The sequence below is a fragment of the Spermophilus citellus genome (assembly GCF_964194105.1).
Source record: "Spermophilus citellus genome assembly, chromosome: 14".
Classification (NCBI taxonomy): domain Eukaryota; kingdom Metazoa; phylum Chordata; class Mammalia; order Rodentia; family Sciuridae; genus Spermophilus; species Spermophilus citellus.
This window is the reverse complement of record NC_138194.1, coordinates 70,316,122-70,339,244: the sequence shown is the minus strand read 5'-3', so window position 1 is coordinate 70,339,244 and position 23,123 is coordinate 70,316,122. Positions and strand designations below refer to the sequence as shown.

Genomic DNA, 23,123 nt, shown 5'->3' with positions numbered 1-23,123 from the left:
CTGGTTCCATAATTTGGCTATTGTGAATTGGGCTGCCATAAACATGGAATGCATGTATCCATGTATCATGGGCATGCATGCAGTATAATGACTTTGATTCTTTAAATACTGAGGAGTGGTATAGCTAGGTCACCTGTGGTTCCATGCCTAGTCTTTTGAGGAGACTCCATACTGATTTCCATAGTGGTTGTACTAATTTACAATCCTATGAACAGTACAAAAGTATTTATTTCTCTTCACATTCTTTCCAGCATTTATTACTACTTGTATCCTTGATGGCTGCCATTGTAACTGGAGTGAGATGAAGTTTCAGTGTTTCAATTTTCATTTCCCTAATTGCTAGACATGTTGAACATTTTTTCATATATTTGTTGGTCATTAGTATTTCTTCTTTTGAGAAATGTCTGTTTAGTTCATTTGCTCATTTATCCATTATTTGGCTTTTTGGTGGTAAGTTTTTTGAGTTCTTTATCTATTCCGGATATAAATCCTCTGTCAGAAGAATAGCTAGAAAAGTTTTTCTCCTATTCTGAAGGTTCTTTTTTCGAATTCATAATTATTTCCTTTGCTGTGTGGAAGTTTTTATAATTTGATGCTATCCCATTTATTAACTCTTGACATCATTTCCTGAGCTTTAGGAGTTCTATTGAGGAAGTCATTGCCTGTGCCTATATGTTGGAGTATGGACCTTTTGCTTTATTCTAGGAATTAAAGTTTTTGGTCTAATTACTAGGACTTTGATCCGTTTCAAGGTGACATTTGTACAAGGTGAGAGGGTTCTAATCTTATTCTTCTATATATGAAAATCAGTTTTCTCAAGCATCATTTGTTAAAAAAAAAAGCTATCTTTTCTCCAGTGAGTGTTTTTGGTGCCACTGTCAAGGATCAGATGACTATATCTGTGCGGCTCTGTCTCATTGTCTTCTCTTTGTTCTGTTGGTCTATGTGTCTGTTTTTATTCTTTTTGGCCAAGCAGTTTTTGTTACTATACTTTTGTAGTATAATTTGAAGTCAGGTATTGTGATGCTTCCAGCATTGCTTTTGTTACTTAAAATTGCTTTAGCTGTTCTGATTCTTTTATTCTTCCAAATGAATTTTAGGGCTGTTTTTCTTTTCTAGTTCTGTGAAAAATATTTTGCATTCTTGATTCTGACTTGCAAATTTCTACATGGACCAGCCCTGATGCTCTCTGACCACATTGTCATTTCCTTCCCCCTTTGCCCACTGTACTGAAGCATCTCATGCATCATCTCAGGTTGGTGAGTAATGCACTCAGTTGCTAGAGCAAACCTAGCAGTGCTTTGTAGTCTTTCTGTGGTCATGGAGCCAGCTTGCTGCTACTCCTGTTACTTCCTCAGACTAAGGAACTCAGTGTGGCTGCTGCTCCCAGTCCCTCCACTTGCTCTTGGGTACAGCAGATAGTGCCTCTTTTCCTGCTGAAAGTACTAGCAACAAAAGAAAATATAGATAAAATATACTTCAGCAAAATTAAAAACTTTCATGTTTCAAAGGATACCACCAAGAAAATGAAAAGATAACTTGCAGGAATGGAATGAATTGATAAATCATATGATGATAAGAGACATATATATGGAATATATAAAGAACTCCTAGACCTGGATAACAAAAGACAAATATTCCAATTAATTATGGACAAAGGATCTGCATAGACATTTTTCCAAAGAAGATATATAAATGACTGAAGAATATAAAAAGATGATCTACATCATTAGTCATTAGGAAAATGCAAAGCAAAACAATGTACCACTTCACACCTGCTAGGATGGTATAATTTTTTAAAAAAGGCAATAAAAATTGTTGTTGAAGAGGTGGAAAGTAGAACACTCATACTCTGCTGGTGGAAATGCAGAATAAACCAGCTCCTTTGGAAAACAGTGAGGCAGCTTCTCAAAATGTTAAATGTGGGGTTACCATGTAACCTGGCAATTTCACTCCTAGGTCTATGTTCAAGAGAAATGGAAACATGTCTACACAAAAATGTGTACATGAATGTTCACAGCAGGACTATTCATAATATCTTAGGAGTGGAAAGAAACCCACTGTCCAGCAACTGATAAATGAATAAACAAATTATGATATATCCATGCAATGAACTATTATTTGTTCATAAAAGAAAGGAAGGATAGATGCATGTTACGACACGGAAGAATCTTGAAAATTTTATGCTAAGTGAAAGAGGCCAGTCACGAAGTTTACATATTGTGTGATTCTATTTATTTAATTTGTTCATTTATTTGGTGCCAAAGATTGAACCCATGGGTACTTAATCACTAGGTCACATTCCCAGACCTTTTTATTTTTTATTTTTATTTTGAAACAGGGTCTTGCTGAGGCTGGCTTTGAACTTGCAGTCTTCCTGTCTCAGCTTCATCTGGTGTATGATTCCATTTATATGAAATGTCCATAATAGGCAAATATATATATGTGTGTGTGTGTGTGTGTGTGTGTATGTGTGTGTGTGTATATATATATATATATATATATATATATATATATATATATATATATATATGTTTATATGCAGTTACTTGGGGGCTAGGGATTGGGGGAAAGAATGGAATGAGTGCTATAGGTATGGAATTTCTTTGGGGATGATGAATATCATCTCGAAAATTGATGTGGTATTGTTTGTATAACTTTGTGCGTATACTAAAAATATAAAAAATACATATTTTAAACGAGTGAATAGCATGGTACAGTGCTTCCCCATTTCTCTAGGGAAGATGTTCCAAGACTCCCAGTGGAGTCTTAAAAACACAGATTTTTTTTTTTTCCTATGTGCCCTTATATCTTGGTGCCTCCTTTGTATCATTACTCTTGCTCTTTGGGGTCATTATTAAATAAATTAAGAGTTGCTTGAACACAGGTGCTATAATACCACCACTGTTGACCTGATAGCTGGAACAGCTACTATGTGACTAATGGATGGGCAGTATAGACAGCATGGATATGCTGGACCAAGGGGTAATTCACATGGATTCACATTCATGATTGGACAAAACAGCATGGCATGAGCTTTCATCACGGTACTCAAAATGGTGCACAACTTAAAAATTGTGAATTGTTTATTTCTGGAACTTTCCTTTAATATATTTGGGCTGGGTGGACTTTGACTAAATAAAACTGAGGAAAGCAAAACTTTGAATAAGAGGGGAATACTATATATGAGTTATATCTCAAGAAAGGTGCTCTTTTCCCTTAAAATAGAGACTATTAAAGAAAAATTACAAAGTAATAAAGTAGATTTTATATCATCTCTCTCTCTCTCAGAGGAATCCCCACCCCTAAACAATGCCACGTTCCTGCTGCTTTACCCCCAAACCCCAGAATCTGTTTAGACTGCAGACGATGCACTAATGACCAAGGAACATTTTGTCTCCTTACTTTTTTGACTTACAGAACATATGAAATATTAAAAATCGAGTTACTATTTTAAAATTAGAGGAGTTCACATTAAATGTGGATTTCTGGCTTTGCTAGAAAAAAAAAGAAAAGAAAAAAACAAACTAAAATAAATTTTAAAACCCCCAAATTTTATGGCCCACATTGGATCTCTATTTCCCACATGGAAAAATGAAGCTGCCCTCTTTAGGGCCATGGTCTCACTTTGTTTTCTGTTGGTATAATAGAATACCTGAGGCTGAGTGATTTATAAATCAAAGAGGCTTATTTTGGCTCATGGTTCTGGAAGCTGGACTGTCCAAGATCCAGCAGATGCATCTGTTGAGGGCCGTGGGATGCTTCAATTCATGATAGGAAAAAAGAAACAAATAAACAAAACAACCAAGAGCAAGTGGTGCCGGAAAAGAGATAAAACACAGGGTAGTCTTGCTTTATATTAACACTGGCAGTAAAGTGTCCAGTCCCAAGAGAGCAAAAAAAGTTTACTCACTGGAGAATGGCGTTAATTCAGTAGTGAAGTTTCCATCCCTAGCACCCAAACACCTCCCAACACTGCCACATGGAGGAATTAAGGTTCCAACACATGAACTTTAGGGGAACACACTCACACCACAGCAGTGCCCTTCCAGTTTGCCCGGCAAACCTACCTAAGGCACTTGTCACGTCTTTTTATCCTTATGAACACGTGAGTGTGCAATACCTGCGCACACATTTCCTGCATCAAAACTACCTGGTTCCACTGCCTCACACTCTGTTGATTGGCTAATCCCATGGTGCTTCCCAACCCTGGCTTCACATCATAGTTCTCTAGGGCCCATATAACAAACACCAGGCAAGGCTGCACCCCGAGCAGTTAAGTCAGAATCTCTGGGAGTGGGGCCCAGGCCTAGCATAGAAACAACCACCACCACCACCACCACCACCACCACCACCACCACCATCACCAACACCACAGAAATGAAAAATAATCTAACTCCCTAGGGATTCTGCTGTATGTCCAGGTAGGTAAACCACTGGGCATAGCTGTGAATCCAATTAAGTTTTTAGTATCTGATAATGGCTTCATGGGCTGTCAGAAAATTTTTGTTTTCCTATTGAAGGCAATCTGCACAACTAGGGAAAAATGGTTTTAGTTAGGTGAACCTTCTACTTGATGTTCAAATTTTTGTTGTGACTGATGGACCTAAAGGCAACTGTCATTTCTGTCCCCAGTCATATTAAAGGACTTTGCAATCATTATAAGGATCATGGCCAGGTCACCATGCTGTGACAGCTGTTATTTTTTTTTTTTAAAGAGAGAGTGAGAGAGGGGGAGGGGGAGAGAGAGAGAGAGAGAGAGAGAGAGAGAGAGAGAGAGAGAGAATTTTTAATATTTATTTTTTAGTTCTCGGAGGACACAACATCTTTGTTGGTATGTGGTGCTGAGGATCCAACCCGGGCCGCACGCATGCCAGGCAAGCGCGCTACCGCTTGAGCCACATCCCCAGCCCCAGACAGCTGTTATTTTTAACCGGCAACTTTTTTTTTTTTTTTTTTTTAATTGATTATTTAAAGCATTACATAGCTCATGATATATCATCTTTCATACATTAGACTCAAATTGTGTTTTGAACTCCCATTTTCACCCCAAATATAGATTGCAGAATCACATCTGTTACATATTCACATTTTTACATAATGCCATATTAGTGTCTGTTGTATTCTGCTACCTTTCCTAACCCCTACTATCACCCCTCCCCTCCCCTCCCCTCCCATCTTCCCTCTCTATCTCCCCTGCTGTTGTTCAATTCTCTCCCTTTTTTTTCCCTCCCCCTTGCCCCTCATAGCCTCTTGTAATTTTATGTATCCTTGAAGGTCTCCTACCATTTCCATATGCTTTCCCTTCTCTCTCCGTTTCTCTCCCCCCATTCGTCTTTGTTATCTGTAGCATCTATACACAATGGAATATTATGCAGCACTAAGAAATGACAAAATCATAGAATTTGCAGGGAAATGGATGGCATTAGAGCAGATTATGCTAAGTGAAGCTAGCCAAGCCCTAAAAAACAAATGCCAAATGTCTGCTTTGATATAAAGAGAACAACTAAGAACAGAACAGGAAGGAAGAGCATGTGGAAAAGACTAACCGGCAACTTTTTAAACTGAGCAAGACGAGTTGCTGTTGAGACCTCGGTGGATTCTGGAAATGTCATTGGGAGCGACAAACACAAGAAGTTACAGTGACTTTTTGAGAGGTCATGAGTGGCAAGATAGGAACATGTGCTGGCAGCCAGCAGCTACTCAATAAATATCTGTTGACGAATTGACAAAACATTTGCTTCTCATTATCTTCAGTTGAGATGGAAAGTTTGGCGACATTCTGCAGTGGGCAGTGGGGGTAAAAGAGAGGCTCCTCAGATGTTCCCCTCCTAGACTGCTTTTGTTATGTCACCCCTAAACCGTTCACAGAAGGCTCTGGGTGGAATCAAGAGCAGCCCCCTCTCTCTTGGTCCTGTTGGGTCCCAGGAAGGAAACATCTGAAAGCCTTTTTGAAACGCCTTCCAAGGCTACCTTGAACTTCACTGCAGGGGAGCAGGGACCCCCGGTGGGGGGGGGGCTAATCAAAGCTTGGAAGGAAGTGTTCTAGGTTGAATTTGATCTACCCATCACCCGAAAAGGCAAGCAGATGGCATCCCTTGGAAAGTGCGGGTCTACCTGGTTAGAAGCCTGGGCAGTGGGCGAGGACTAGGGGACTAGGCTAGGTGGGGGTGGCACTGCACCTGCACACTAGCCTCTGCTAGGTACCCCTGCCACCAGGAGGTCTGGCCTCTCGGGAGAAGCTGCCTGGGGGGCCTCAATGGGGAGGGGGGGGTCCGCAGCCGCCTGGAGGGAGGCGGCGAGCGGGGCTGGGGAGGGGGGCGCGGCTGGCGGCCGAGCTGTCCAGGGGGAGGCGGGCGGAGGGAAGGCTCTGCCGCCGCGGCCGCCGCCTCGCTCTCGGCGACACAGACGCCGCGAGCGGCCGAGGCGGTGAGTCGCAGCGCCTTTCCTCCGCTTGTAGGGAGCCGGAGCCGAGTCGGAGTTGCAGCCAGGGCGGGTGTGCCGGGGGCGCCAGCGTCGGGAACCGATGCTGGTGGGACCCCCGCGCTTGGGGCGCAGTGGGATCGGGGGTGGGCGCGAGGAGCGCGGTTCTGGGAAGCTGGTTCTGGCAGCCCCCTCCCAGGTGCCATTCACCTTGTCCATTTCCCAGTCCTTCCGCCAACACCTCTCAGGGGAAATCGAACAAAATCAAAGACCCTGTGGATGGACAGATGAAAAGGAGAGAGCAACTTTGCGGAGGGAGCGCAGAGACGCGCGGGGCAGGCAGGCTGGGGGCGCACTGGGTCGGAAGGGGGCGTTCGTGAGCTTGGGGACTTTTGGAGCATCTCTCTCCGGGGTCCGGGGGTGAGGGTTAGGGCACCCGCGGGATCCCAGGCCTAGGGAGTCGGCCCTGAGAGGCCACAGGAGGCAGGCGCGAGGGGAGGACGCCTGGGGAGGGGGCTGTGGGAGCGACGGAAAGGCGCTGGTTGCATCCAGACAAGGAAGTGGTCTGCATTTTGGATTCGGAACCCGAAAGATTGTCTTGCCTTCGGGGACTCGGGAAGGGTGTTCTGGGGAGATGTGTTTGAGTGTTTTTCAGTGCATACCGATTTATTTTTAGCTCCCGGCGAAGCAGGATGTGCAAAGTGGGTTGTATCAGCCCGGGAGGGGCAGGAGGTCTCCCTGTCCGCAGGAAATAGTACACAAGTTTCTTGCTGCAGATGCTTGCTTTAACTTTTGTGCCGGGAGCAAAACGCCATTTGGTTCTGCTAGGATCTCCCCGCCAGGGTCACTTTCTACCAGCGGGTGGGTCTGTTGGAGGCCCAGACCAGGTTGGCCAGGTGCACGCTTCTGTCCTTAAACGCCAGTCTCCACTGAAGGTGCGTGGTCCATTGTAGGCAAGTAGTGTGAGCTCAGAAGTGGGGCTGCCGAGGACTCGCTCTCCGAGAAGGAAACCACACAAGCCTGCTCAAAGTTTTCCCAGTTCTGCCTGATTGAAAATTACAGACCCAAGGCGCTGTATTTCCAAGAGCAGCGGCGCTCTCTGGGCTTTCCCACACCCAACTGGCAACGCTTGTGAGGTTTTCTCTCCAACTGGGAGACGTTTGCATTTCATGGCCAAGGCAGTGATGCGAGGACCGAAAAGGACAGGGGGCTGGTGGTGAGCATGTGGGTGCATGGGTTGGGGAAGTTTCAGAGGAGGCTTAAGAAATTGAAAGGCAATGTTCAGGCCCACAAGCTCGACCCAGACAGTCTCCCCTGTCTCACCACTGGAACCAGGTCCAGTTCTGAGCACCACGGTCTGTATCTGCACTAGGAGAGCAGCCAGTGTGGACACTGAGTGTGGGTTCTGAAGCCAGATGTCTGGGTTTAAACGTGCATAGCTGCGAGACATCCTTACTTAACTCCTTCTGGGTTTCCTGATCTGTTTGTGAGATTGCTAATAGGAACCAACCTATCTCAGGTTCGATGTGAAGATTAAATAAGTTGATAAACAGAGGCACCAGGTATCCTGCCTTGTCATGAGTAAGCCTTGTGTAGGTGTGAGCTGTTCTGATTTTTATTGTTGTTGCTGTATGACCCTTTTGCTGCTTCCTGCTGTCACCCATTTGGTTCATACCCTAATCGCTTTTAGCATGAATGGCTCCAATTACCTTTAAACTGGGCTAGTTGCTCCCAATCAGGACCTTCTTGTTTCAGTCCATCTTTCAAACTGTGGTCACTCATTCTGAAAACAAAAATCAAAGTCAGTCATTCTGGTTAATTTCCTTCGGAGGTTTTTAGTGGCTTTCAGGATAGAGTTTGGACTCTAAGGATGTTCATGATTCCCCCCTCCCTTTTTATCAGCCTCTTAAGCCTCCTCACATATAGCCTCTGCTCAAGCCACTGGGGCTCAGCACCTATCACCCACCCCTTTTGTTGGTCAATCCTGTCTGCTCTTCCCTACCCAGCTGCTTCTCTTCAGCAGACCTCTGGACTCTCTCCTTGCAAGGTAACTGAGTTGCTGCCACCCTGCACACACTCCTCTCATTCCTCTGCTCATCATCTATGTATTAGTCTTCCTTCTTGCAAGTGCCTTGAGAGGGGGATTCTGAGTGTAGGTAATTGTTTGTTGAATGAATAATTGAACATAATTGAAGCAAAATCCAGTCCTTTTCATTCAAGCTAGAATCAAAAATGGAGAATAATAGAGAGGAAAACCAAATTAATCTTTATATGTAATTGTCTCCATTAAAAAATGCTAGAGCTGGACGCAGTGGTGCACACCTGTAATCCCAGCAGCTTGGCAGGCTGAGGCAGGAGGGCCACGAGTTCAAAGCCAGCCTCAGCAATGGGGAGGCACTAAGCAACCCAGCGAGACCTGTCTCTAAATAAAATACAAAATAGGGCTGGGGATGTGGCTCAGTGTTCGAGTACCCCTGAGTTTAATTCCCAGTACCTGCCCTCCAGCCCCATTGCTGGGAAATATCAAGGGTTGTTCAGAAGAAATATGACATTCTATCTTGGAATTAATTATTTCAGGGTTGTTCTTTTAATCGTGAGGGGCAGGGTAACAATGGAGAAATGTGATGAACTGAACCTTCTGTTTCTTTATTTCTCTCATAAACTTGACTCTGGGATGGGAGTCCAATGCTTTGAAAGGGTCATTTGGTTCTGTAAATTTGGTTCTGGAAGTAGGAGAGAAGGTACAACAAACATGGGTCTTGTATCTGATCCTTGGATTATATCTTGGATTTCAGTTCACCTGGGGTTGTTCTGATGAGAACAGGAAATTCCCTTCACCAAAGTTCTCATGTTACTTTTTAGGCGATTCCTTGTGTCCTGTGGGGCTCTGGTGGCAGTATCTCTGAGCACACCACATGGCTTGCAGGAGCCATGTGGAGGCAGATGAGATGTGCCGGTTCCTGTGACAGCCACAATCTAGTTTCAGGGCTCTAGAAGAAGGTTTTTGTACAGTTGAGAGAGCAAAAAAAAAAAAAAAAAAAAAAAAGTTCATTTATGTATTTACTTTTATTTTTGGTACTGGGGATTGAACTCGGGGCACTTGACCACTCAGCCACATCCCCAGCCCTATCTTCTATTTTATTTAGAGACAGGATCTCACTGAGTTGCTTTGCATCTTGCTTTTGCTGAGGCCGGCTTTGAACTCACAATCCTCCTGCCTCAGGCTCCTGAGCTTCTGGGATTACAAGCATATGCCACCGTGCCTGGCTCAAAGACTGTTTGTAAATATTTTATTAAAGGCTTGCAAACAAAACAAACATAAAGAAGAATATATGATAGAGACCATATTCAAAACTCTATCTAGTTCTTTATAGACAGACTTTGCCATTTGCCAGACCAGAGTCAGACAAATCTGTTTCATTTTGATTGACCTTTCTGATTGATTGGTAGGGGCTACCTGAAACGTTGAGTTGAATAGGAATCCAGGCTCAGCAGGAAAGGATGCTGTGGTCCAATAGTGATGTCTGTCAGGAGGGGATTAGGAAGTAGTGGCAGACAGATTTTGTTGTCCCCATTCCTATCCTAGAGAGTGTCATTGGGGGACAATGAAAGCAGAAGTCAGAGACAAAGCACATCAATTACTGTGGTCCTAGAAGAAGACAGGAACAGTACTACAACAATAAACAACCACTGCAGATAACTTAAACATCTGCCACTTACCAAGTGTCCACTATGCATGCTTTATATTGGGAACTTCATTTAATCCTTGCAGTAACTTTTCTAGGAAATGCTTATTTTAATTGGGACTCAATTCTGTTGTGCCAGAAACCCTAAAACTCAAAATAGTTTATCCCAAAAGAAATGTTATCTTTGCTCTTATAACTCTTTAGTTCAGAGAAGATCACTTCAGGTATGACTTGATCCAGGGCTCAAGCTTCATTAGCAGGATCTGGTTTCTCGCTCTGTTTTACTTGGTTTTCTTCCTTGGAGGTGGCACCATTTTTTAGGCTTCATCTTATTGTGGGATGACTGAAAGAGCTTCAGCCTTACATCATCTGGGCTTCAAATCCAGCCAGAAAGAAGGAACCTCAGTCCCAGCATTGCTCACAATGACTTGCTCAGGTTCATGAGCATTGCCCAGATCCTGAGTCTCTTTCTAGGTTGGGGTGCCACATACTACTAGGTTTGGGCTTGGTCACGTATTCTGGCTGTTATGATTTATATATGTGGTGTCCCCCGAAAGTTCATGTATGAGACAATGCAATAATGTTCAGAGGTGAAATGATTAGATTATGAGAGCTTGAACCTAATCTGTGGATTGATCCACTGATGGATTAACTGGGTGGTAATTGAGAGAACAGGGTGTGGCTGGAGGAAGTAGGTCATTGGGGGTATGCCCTTGGGGTTATATTGTCCTTGATGAGTGGCGCTGGCTCTCTGCTTCCTGGTGACCACGTCTCGAGCTGCTTTCCTCCACCACACCCTTCTGCCATGACGTCCTGCCTCACCTCAGGCCCCAAGGAATGGAGCTGACTCTCTGTGGACTGATGCCTCTGAAACTGAACCCTGAATAAACTTTCTTTCTGTCAGTTCTTTTGGTTTCAGAGACACAAAAGCGGACTGAAACACCATCCCTGAGCCAGCCATAGGTAGGGAAGTAGGAGCAGGGGTGTTTCTCTGCCAGAAAATTGTGATACTGTCACCAGGAGGTGGGTTCCTACATTTTGGATTGCAAAACAACAGATGTTCGCTATAATTCTGTTAGCATTCCTACTTCACAGATAAGGGAAGCAGGCTTAGGAACATTCAATAACTTACTTAAGGTCCCATGGCTAATGAACAATGATTCTGATTTGAATTCCATAATTTATGCACTTGTAGAGTTATTTGTGAATAGAATATTTAAAGTGACTTTAGTGCATAGCTCTACTCTCTCTGTTCCTGAACATATGGCTACGTAACTTCCAGAAATTTAAAGTATTAACTGCCTACAGGACTTGGAAAAAAAAAAAAAGGACAAAGATTTCTCTGGGTGGATTTTTAGTCACTCATTCAGACAGTATTTTTGAGCAGTTCCTACATGGTTGACCCCATGTTAGGTTCTCAGGATATAGGATGAACAGGAGTCCCCCATCTTTGAGGAATTAATATGGGGGACAGATTGACAAGAACAGGGAGTGTGTAGGGGAAGTGCAAGAGCTGAGCCCACTTCATGGAGACAGTGGCCTTTGATCACTGAGGTAGCCCTGGTGATGTGCTTTGTGTGACAGGCAAGGACGAACTGTTTATTGAATATATTTTTTAAAACAATTGTGGTTAAAAATGTATAACATAAAATTTACCACTTTAACCAGGTTAAGTGTACTGTTCTGTAGCATCAAGCACATCATGTTGTCGTGCAAGCATCCCCATCACCCACCTCCAGAACTTCCTCGTCTTCCCAAACTGAAGCTCCATACCACTCCACAGCTCCCGCCCCCCTGTTCCCTGGTCAATGGTATCCATCATCTACTTTCTGTCTCTATGAATTTGACTACTTCAGGTACCTCATATAAGTGGAAGCATACAGTGTTTGTCCCCTTGTGATGGGCTTGTCTCATGTCACATAATGTCCTTATGGTTCATCCACATTGCAGCTGTGTCCACATTCCCTTCCTTTATAAGGCTGAATAATATTCCATTGTAGGTAGAGACCACCTTTGTTTATCCGTTCATCTGTCAATGGGCTCTTGGGTTATTTCCACTTTTGGCTATTGTGAATGATGCTACTGTGAACATGGGTGTACAAATATGTGTTCAAGTTCTGGCTTTCGTTTTTGGGGGGGTTTATACTCAGAAGTAGAATAGCTGGATCCTGTGGTAAGGATCCATACTGTTTTCTATGGTGCTTCCATTTTATATACCCACTAGCAAGGCACGGAGTTTCCAAGCTTTCCACATCCTGGTTAACATTAGCAATTTTCTTTTCTTTTTCTTTTTTTTTTTTTTACAATCATCTCTTAATGGGTGTGAATAGGTTCTCTGAGGTAGGTTGGAATTGGATCCTGAGGGCCATTGGTGGGGTTATTATCTTCATTCTGGGGGTGTGGGGAGACACTGAGTTTTGTCACATGCAGCAATAGCATGATCAGGAGGATCCTGACCTTAGAGATGGGGAGGACAGCAGGAAGGCAGCAGAGGAGTTAGGGGCTTCTTTTAATTCTCCAGATAAAAACAAACTTGACAGCTTTCTCCACATCTGTCATTTGTTACCACACCACAGGTATTGAACTTGGGGAGGGAAGTAAATAGGGCATTATGATCACTCATGGTCAAGAGCTCCTCAGACAGACTGAGCTTGCCAATAATAATCAATGCAAATGCCTACAGGTGTGCTAAGCACTAATTCAGTCAATTCTGGTAAACCCTATTTATCCTCCAGGGTCCCTTGTGGAAAAAGTGTGGCCATGGACACACTCAATCTGGAGGAACTGAAGAAAGTGTAATGAAGGGACTGTGCACTCAGGTGTGGGCAAGGCTAGGGAAACCCTGAAAGTGGCTGGCAATGCATGAAGCTCTGAATGGGTGACTTGAGAGAGAAGATCCAGAAACTGCTCTGGGGAGGTGAGTTGCATGGCAAGATTTGGAGGCAGGTGCTGTGTTCTTCAGTGGAGGGTCAGGGCCAGGAGACATCCAGAGGGTCAGGAGACATCCAGGGGAATAAATCCCTGACTAGGTTTATGAATACCCTCTAATCTGCCATAGTTCCTACCTTCCAATCGGAAGATAGAAGCAAGAGGGCAGAAGAGCTTGCCACAGTAGGGTCTATCTGTGGTCCACAGGAGGAGGGAGGAGTGGGGTGGGGCAGGGGCTGGTAAAATTTGGAGCCTGCCAAATAATGGAAGTAATTGGGCCTTTCTTCTGTGTATCTGGCTGGATCTGGAATGTTAGGTCCTCTGACCTGTGTGTCTTGATTCTCTGGGGGTAATCTGATGTCTAGTGTGGTGCAGGTGGACACCCCCCTCACCCCAAACCCCCAGGCATGGCAGAAGGACTCTGGCCTGAAAAAGCTCTGTGGGAGTGTGATGTTACTGTCCCCAAACACAACACCCTGCACTGGGGGAAAAGCAGTGAGACCTGCTCTGGGGCCAGAACCAGGCTCACTGTGCACACGGAAGGCGCTGCTTGGGAAGGCCGCACATTTTCCGTTCCCTAAAGTTGTGAAGCTGAGGCCTGAGTGAGAGACGGGGCCAAGAGCTTTTATTTGTTTCCTGTGGCATTGTGACAGACTACCACAAACTGGGGGACTCGTCACAGCAGAAACTATTCTCCCAAGGTTGGGGGGGCTCAACCTCTGAAATGAAGGCGCTGTCAGGGTCTAGATTTCACCAGAAGCTCTAGGGAAGAATTCATTTTTTAAAATTTATTTATTTTCTTCTTTTACTTCAGTACTGAGGATGGAACCCAGGGCTTGTGCATGCTGGGCAAGTGCTCTGCTACTGAGCCATACCCAAAGCCCTTTACAAAAAAATTATTTGAGACAGGGTCTGGCTAAGTTGCTCAGGCTGTCCTCAGGCTTTCCATTCTCCTGCCCCAGCCTCCCAAGTAGCTGGGGTTATAGGTGTGCACCACCACACCTGGCTTGGTGCATCTTTGGTAAGGACACTTGTCATTGGATTTAGAATAATCTTATTTCAAGATCCTTGACCTAGTTGCATCTACAAAGATCCTTTTCCCAAATAAGGGCACATTTTTCTAGCTCCAGATATTAGGCTCAGACATGTTTCATGGGGTTGGTGGGGATGGGGAGAGACTTTCATTCCACTATGGAGCTCAGGAGTGTATACTTTGCAACTCCTGATTTTCTCCATTTCAGGGCCCCTAGATTTTATTTACCCCCTGGATTCTAGTTTCCTTGACACAGTAGAGGTTTTGTAAATGCTTTTGATTTTACTCCTTTGAATTTTGATTCTAGTTTCAAACAACAAAGATACAAACACTTAAAACAAAATCAACCATCCTGTATTTCTAAAGCGAAGGAATGAGTGAAAGAGGATGTCAAAAGCCAGTTTGATCTCTGTCTTGGCTGAAAGATTTTTGTGCTTGACTTTGCTAGATGGCCTTGGAGGGAATGAATGGGAGAAAGGGCAGCTACTGGCCTGTCTGGCTTCTCACCTGGGGTTTTCCCAAATGCTTTCAGAAATATAATTACTCTGAGGGAGGCTTCGGATGTTGGAATATTTCAAGAAAGAGAAGCAGAAGCAATATAGGCTCAAGTTTCTAGGCTTTTAGAAGGCATCTTAGAAATATTATTTGCAAATGCTGCTGGCCCATCAGGAGGCCTTTTACCCATATATTTTCAATGCAAAGTCCTGAACTGGGGCCTGTGTACATGGGAGCACAGGCAAGGTAAAGGGTAGCTTTGTCAATTACCGAACTAATTTGAAGACGGCACCCCATCAAATGGGGTACAGCAGGTGAGTCCACTACAGAGCATGAATTATTCTGTTTGGTTGTCTGCACTGATCCCATTATCTGGGGAAGAACCAAAACCCTTTCACAGGGTGCTATGGAGAGGCCATTGTAATTAAGGTCTGTTTCTCTGTAGGGGATGGTTAATTTAGGTTTCTTGGCCACTTTACTGCTTGACGTCAAAGGAGAGAAAGCAAAGGAAGGAAAGAAAAAAGAAAGGTAAACTGCACCTCCATTTTATCACGTTACACATGCTACTGTATCATTAATTCTTTTGCATGATTGTTACTTTGGATCCTGTTGGTTTGAATGGTGTATCTGGAATACTGTGATACTTATAGAATTTAATTACATCTAGTGAAGAAAATGGTTTTCCTTGCAGAGGACCAGCAACATAATTCATGGGGTTCAGAGCACAGTGAGAATGTGAGGCCATGTTTTAGAACAATATGAAGAAGTTCAAGATGGTGATGGTAGAACACTAAACCACCGTACAGGCTGAATGCCTGGGTAGCTGGCCTAGCCTCACAGCTATGCTGTGCCTGGCATCTTGCTGCCCAGGGCCCTGTCTTCTTCTGGTACCTTATCTCTCAAAGAGTGACCAGACCAACTGTCTCTGCTTCAGTTATAGCACAGCTCCTCTGCATGGAGAAGGACAGCCAGTGGACTAGATAGCCCTGTGGCCCTCTGCAGCCCTGTGGCTGGCTCCTTCTCTGCCTGGATCTGTGCCCTGAGAGGCAATCTCCATTGGCATCAATGGCTGTTTTTATCTTCTGGTTTTGAGTATGATTTGGCCACTAGTAGGTCCAGCAGGAGATGGGAGGGAAGGAGGAGGATAAGGGAAGGCATCTTTTTTCCCTACTCTCTCTGCTAGGTTGCATGCCGCAGGTTGGCTGTGTCTGTGTGCCACGGGCCACAGCTCCTGCCAGCTGTCTTGTCTATACAGTCACCCTCTTTGAGTCTCTTTAGCCATTCTGTCCCCTGATGCCTTCAGGCTGAGGGGTGATATTTGCTTCCTGCTATTACTAACTTAGAGGGCTGCAGCCCCAGTTACTTTCCTAAACCCTTTCTTACTTTCTTCTCAATAGCTTCTTAACTAGGACTCTTCAGTAGGACTAAAGAACAGCCTCTTTAGTTTCCTGCCTGGGTCCTAAGTGACCCAACAATTCTGTGCCAGGGTTTGACTATACCTTATGCTGCTGCAGGGCAGAAAGGGAAGCTGATGGCTATGGTAATAAGTAACTAGACCAGCTTCTAGGAGGTTGAAATTGGGTTGTATTAGTCAACTCTGTATGGCTGTAGCAAAATGTCTGAGATAATCGACTTAAAAAGAGGAAAGGTTATTTTGGTTCATGGTTTTGAAGGTTTCAGTCCATAGTTGGTTGGCCCTGTTGCTTTGGGGCTGGGAGTGTGGCAGAGGAAGCTGCTTACAAAGCAAAGAGAGAAGAGGAAGGGGCTGGGTCCCAGTGTCTGGGACACCATTAAGTACATGTCCCCAATGATTGGTGGATCTCCCTCTATAGGCCCTACTACTTAGAGTCCGTGACTAGTCCACTACCTCCCAATAGGATCGGAGGCTGAGAACTAAGCCTTTAACACAAGGGCTTTGGAGGAACATTCCAGATCTAAACAATAGCATAGGTTATGTACATCCACAGTGATAGAGAACTTGTGCCTGAGAGTCAGACATTCTGGAATTCTCTGAGATGCACTGGAACAAGTTACGTCATCTGTGAAATGGGCAAAATGATAGTTTTCAGGGTTGTTTTGGGCATAATGTGAGATCAGGTGGCATGATGCCTGGCAGGTGCCTGGTATACGGGAAGTGCTCAAGAAGCATGGTTGCTTTTGTCTTGAGTTCTGTGGAGGGACCCACCTAATGGGATGCACTCTCTACTTTGTTTCTGAGCTGAACTAAGACTGCACCAATTATCACCAATTTTTCACCATTTCACTGTTATTTCCAGGTGTTATTTCTGTCTTCTCAACTAGATTGTTCTGAGCTTGTTCCCATCTTATAATTTTCTTTTTCTTTTCTTTTTTTTTCATTTTTACTAATCTTACAACCCATCCTAATAGGTAGCACATCATAAGTGCTCAAGAAATATTTTTGTGTCTAAATATAAGGTGACTGTGTACTTTTTCATTCCCACCAGTAACCTTTTCATTGGGAAAGAGGAGAGCCTTCTAAGGATTACAACAGAACAACAGGGACACTCCCAGCAAGCAGGGAAGCAATCTAGGCCAACAGGGACATTTTGTCACCCTAGTTGAATGGGACATATGTAGTTTTCCAAATGTGTTTTTAAAATTTGCCAATCTACCTTTCTTAGGAAAAAGAAAGAAAGAAAGAACCTGCCTTTGGTTTATGAGATAAAAATGTGAGTTTTGGAAAAGAGGAAAATATGTTTAATGCTCTTACCAGATTGTTAGCTCAATTTTGAGGTAATAGGGCAGGGCCTCCTATATAGAGAGACCTATTTCTATATTTTGTTGCCCTTCGAAAGTATACTCAGTATCTATTAACACAACTTTCTTTTGTATCTACTTTTCTTCTTCTTACATAGTCTTCTAATTAAGTTTTTCCTGTGCCAGTGATCATCTTTGTTAAAAAGATGGCAAAAAATAGATTTATATACGTATATTTTCCCAAACATCCCTGTCTTTGTATTTCTGGTTGCCTGGGTGACATTTCCAAGAGAATGCATGCTAATCTGCTATTATTAAAGCAGAGATAACATGGGAACTATTTTTAGGTCCTTCTATATCTTTCTTTTTCTCCACTAGACCATTTAATTGGTCTATTTATTTATTTATTTTTTGTTCCTCCTATCTGAAGGCCATGTATAGCTTCCTTCCTGTAGTTCTAATTTGGAGACTGTTTAACTGTTTGAAATTGATGATATAGTAATTTAGTGCCTTCTTCATTCAGAATGGCTCCTATTCATTTGGTTAGTGGATAGTTGTTGATTTTTCAGAGGCTGTCCAAAACTGAGGCAAGGGGTATTTTTGGTGTAAGAAAAAAAAAAAAAAAAGAAAAGAAAGTGGAGGAAATCTATAGTTCTGTAGTGGAAAGAACAAGTTTCTTTTGCAGCCGGATTAATCTGGTTTGGGGCTTAGTATGGACACTTTAGCTGCTGTGAGAGCCCCTAGGGCTTGCATCTTCATGTGACAGGGTTGTCCTGAGATTGAGAGGGCTCAGTAGGTTCAAACCTGGGAGCTCAAGGTGGTGTCTCACATGCAAAAATCCTGCGTCTGCTCTTTAATATCAAAAAGACAGGTATGTCCACCTTTCAGAAAACAATTTATATAAGATATTGCAAATACTTGGATTTATTAAAGAGGTAAAACAGGAGGATTGTTATTTTTCTTTACTAAGATGCTTTTGCTTCTATAAACATTTCAGAGAATTTCTTTCCATGGTGAATACCCTTTGGTTATTTATTGTAGTTCTGAAATTAAAATCTCTAGTTTGCCCTGACACTTTTAGGACCATAACTGTAAGGTTACCATGCATAATTCAAATGTTCCAATGCAGGCAGAGTTAATATTTGGGGTATTTTCTTTTACTGTTTTTTATGTAAAGATTTTTGTGATGTTTGCATACCATTTATATATGATACACGCCTGTGGTACTGCGTCAGGCATTTTGAATGTTTATCTGAGCATTGCATGCATGGTCTAATTTAGTATTAGGTTAGGGGTGAAATACTGTAGGTAAGGATCTGAGATCATTAATTTGGATTCTATGGCAAGTTTGAGAGGTGGGATGGGCTTGAATGTTATTTAAAATTGCTCTATATGCAATTTTAAATTGGGGTTCCTTTAGTCTTCACTCTTTTGCATTGTTATTCCAGTAGTTTTTGAAGACAGATTACTGCATCATTATCCTAGAGTTTATCTGCCTGCCCTTGAGGACAGGGAAAGAAGGGAGGAAGTCTCTCTCTCTCTCTTTATACACACACACACACACACACACACACACACACACACGCCAGTGCATGTCTCTTTAGAAATGGATCTGAGTGTTTTAATGGGACAGTTAGGGAAAAGCTCTTTGATTTTGCTCTGTGACTTGTTGGAAGGGGACTCTGGGGATGTGGGAAGTCTGTGATGCTGCGTTCCCACCCTCGCCTGTGGAAGACAAGACGCCCATTTCCATGAGGGGCCAAAGGACAAGCAGTGAGAATCAGAAGCTGCCCCAGCCTCTGAAGTTGGCTTGGGAAAGCAACAGGAAGAACTTTAAATATGTTCCTCAGACCTTGGGCAGTTTCCTCTGTTCCGTTGCCCCATAATGATAAATGTTAGGTGTTGTCATAAAATAAAGTCTGTACAATATGGAAAATTAAAAAGGGGGAAAAAAATCACCCCTAATCCAAATATTCAAAGGTAACCAAGAGTATTTCTTTTCATTATTCCTTACTGAGATTTTTTTTCTTAGTTACATAGTCACGTTTATACATTTTTTTGGTTTTTTTTTCTATTCTATTTTTTTTTTTTATTATTTTAAAAATTTGTTCCAATTAGTTATATATGACAGTAGAATGCATTTTGACACATCATACATAACTAGTATAACTTCTCATCCTTCTGGTTGTATTATATGTATTTTTACACGTGTTTTTTCTCATGTATATCCCAAGCACTTTGCATTTTATTTTATAACATTTTTATACAATGCTTTATTGGATATATCATATTCTATTTGATGCATATATCTCCGTTTACTTATTATATTTTGGTTATTTGGTCAAAATTAAAAAAGAAATTTTGCTATTATAATTTTTGTATATATATATATATATATATATATATATATATATATATATATATATGAATGATTATTCTGGGATATAGTTCCAGTGGGTTTAGTAAGTTAAAGTTTTGAACATCTTAATGCATTTTGTCAATTTGTTTTCCAAATGGATTAAAGCCACCCATATTGTTTGTGTTGATTTCATTTTCTTTACCTTTACCTTGACTATAATCACTTTGAAATATTTTTATTAATTTGGCAACCAAACATATTTTCTTTTCATTTGTGCTTCTTTGATTACTAGTGATGATTTTTTTATATTATTCTACACTAGTTGCATTTCTTCTTTTCCTAATTTTCATTTATATGTTCTTTGTCCTTAGATATTTTAATATCAGTCAAAATTATTTTTTACCCAAATTACAAAAGTGATATATGCTTATGATAATGAAAGAAACAACTCAGGACACAGATACACAAAGGCCCAGCTCCCTTGTTTCATCTCTCATGCCAAGCCTCCCAGGGAACCAGTATCAAGGACCAAAGTGGGTTTCTCTTCCTTTCTCTGTGCTTGTGCATACAAATAAAGTTAAACTTCCATTTCTGCAGGCTAGTATCCACAAACTCAACCAAATTTGGATAGAAAATCTTGGAAAAATAGAATTGAATCTGTACTGAACATGTACAGACTTTTTTGGGGGGTCATTCCTCTCTAAACAATACAGTATAACATCTACATGACATTTACACTACATTAGTTATTATGGGTAATCGAGAGATGATTTAAAGTATATATGAGAATACACATGTGTTATAAGCCATCAACACACCATTTTATATAAAAGTTTTAGTATCCATGGGGGTTGGGGAACCCTGAATCCAATACCCCATGGTTACCAAGGGACAAATGTATGTCTTTTCACAGAAACAAGTGGGGGTTTAGACCCATAGTAAAGATATTATTCTGTACCTTGCTTTGTTTTTCACTTAAAATATATATCATGGGCAAAGATCTTCAACAGCATATAATAAAATATCTTTGGCACATTTCCTTGAAATAACTCTCCAATGTATCTCTTGACCATTTGGCACAGACTGACATTGTTCCCCTGCAATTTCTTTCACTGCTAGGAAAGCCTGCTCTGCTGCTTCACAGTTTACTAAGATACTCAGCCCTGTAGTCTGTTGATTATGAAAAAAATCCTTATCTTCAAAAAAGTATTAGTTAATCAAAATTATTATAAATAATCTTGTTGTAGAATCAAGAGGAAATGAGGATCCACACTGATTATTTTTCCTCTTTAACTTACTAGTCAATTGACCTATCATCCTTTAACGAATGGTGCTTTAAAAACAAAGAAAAACTTTGCATTTCTATAAAGCAAATGATATCTCTTATTCATGCACATGTTTTTTCCAACTATAAACTAGTGAGTCTACGATCTGAGGGTCTTTTTCTAAGGGAAAGAAGATTTTGCATTTACTTAGAATTAGGTGGTTATACTGAGAATTACTTGATCTCCTTGGACTCCAGATGTTTGCTTCATAACCTGAATAACACTGTTCTATGACCTGCTGTCCTAGAAGCACAGGGCCTCTGAGCAGGACTGCTCATTCATCCCACTGTCTTGCCAGATGGGAGGGCCACAAAAACATCTCATTTTATAGCTTCAGGGGCCAAGCAAATCTCAGTGGTTCATTCAGAGTTATTCCTGCTTTTCAATCCAATGATTATTATGTTATATTATGTTTATGTTATTTTATGTTCACTCATTATATTATTTTATGTTTGCTCGTTATATTATTTTATGTTGTTCTGGTCTTCCAATTTTCTTTTTTATTGATACATTTATCTTTGAAACTTCTATTCTGGTTGGCTACCTTGATCACCATGTGGAAAATCTCAGGAAGTTTGCCTAGAAATAAAGGTTCTTCCGGTAGCATAATTGTTATTTAACAAACATTTATTGTATGCCTGCTCTGTCTGAGGCACGGTGCCAGATGTTGTAGGAAATATGAGGTGAATAAAGCACTTTTCCTTTCCTCAAACGTTTACACTCATTACTTTTGCCTGTTTTTTGTTTCTTTTATTGACTTCAGCCTTCTATGGAGGAATATCAATATTCTATATTGCACTCACTCTACCCTGATTCCAGGGATAGGGGAGGGTGTCTGCAGTCCCGTAGGTTTGAGGAGTGCATTGAATGCTGCATCCTATTTGGAGAACTCCTCTGGAGTATTTAAAACACCTGAGGACCGGCAGCTGATGCATACTTTATAAGCTAAGATGGGCTTGGAGATCCTGGGTGTCTGTGTCTTCTGTTTTTAACTGTGCTTCTCAGCTCCAACTTGCCTTCCTTTGGTCATTTGGGTTACTCATTTGGTCAACCAGGATCTAAAAATAAACCTAGAAACTTTGAAAGCCCCCACCCCTGACCCCCAGCTGACTGATGTGTACTTTTGTGTATTCCAAACTTGTAACTATTTATGTTTGCAATATGTATAGCACTTAGCAACGACTCTGGAAACTAGCTAGCAACTAGCTAGCAGCATGCTGTCCCAGCTGAGGCAGGGAGCTGGCCAGCCAAGGCTCAGCGGTTCACTGCCCTCCCCCTGCTGTGCTCTGCAGCCCTGGGCTCCACCCTGCTGGCTTCTAGTTCCTGCTTTCTGCGTCTCTGCGGGTGGACATGTGGGGACCAGGAAGAGGGGCAGGAAGGACCCCTCCTGCCCCTCTTACCACTTGAGATTTCCTCTAGCAGGTCAGCCTGGGTGGAGTAAGGAAAGAAAGACAGCTTTGGCCACCACTGGTGTCTTGGCACTGGTGACATTCCTGTAGGGTCAGAGGTGTTTTGAGCCTTCTGCATTATCTGGAACCCTATTGCATTTCCATAAAGGAAGGTCACAAGCTGTAGCTGGATAGTACCTAATCATCAGGACTGAACCTTGTGGCTCCCCAGGAACCCTCTGGTTGGTGAGGACGCCCTCTTTCGGGCGATGTAAGTCAGTGCTACACATTTGCTCAACATGCCAAACTCTCAACCTTTCAGCTTGGGAAGAAACTTAGAACATGGTCAGCTTGTAAGTCAAGCGGCAGGCTCTGAGAACAAAAGAATGGGCTTATGCCAGCCAGGGTCACCCCTGTCCCTGACTTGTCGTGAGCAGAACAGTCTTCTTGCTTTCAGCCCTTTTCTGAGCTCTGAGTACTCGAGTTCTTCGGTTTTTAGAGTAGCGATTGTGCTAAAATATTCATGTCCTGATTTTACCAGAAGGGAGGAAGAAAGACCTTGGGAGTATAGATCAAATTTCTTGATTATTGCCTTTTAGCAAAGAATGCAAAATCTAATATGTTAGTGTCTCTGTGTAAGGCCTTTATTTTCTTCCTTAAGGAATCAAACTTCTATTTTTTTTTAAACAGTATTGGGGGTTGACCCAGGTCCTCATGCATGCTAGCCAAGTGCTCTGCCGCTTAGCTACACCCCCAGCCCTTGCTTTT

General features: G+C 42.4%; 1 protein-coding gene across 3 annotated transcripts in view; it reads left to right on the top strand.

Moving 5' to 3' along the window:
• Positions 1–6,442: 6,442 nt before the first annotated feature.
• NCALD (neurocalcin delta) overlaps positions 6,443–23,123 on the top strand; it is a 410,740-nt gene continuing 394,059 nt past the window's right edge. The window contains exon 1 of one of the 3 annotated variants that reach the window (XM_081266720.1): positions 6,443–6,532. The gene's annotated coding sequence lies outside the window, so the exon portion shown is untranslated. Of the gene's footprint in view, positions 6,533–7,341; positions 7,359–23,123 lie in introns of those variants that run through there. The other 2 variants (XM_081266719.1, XM_081266721.1) reach the window with 2 other exon arrangements.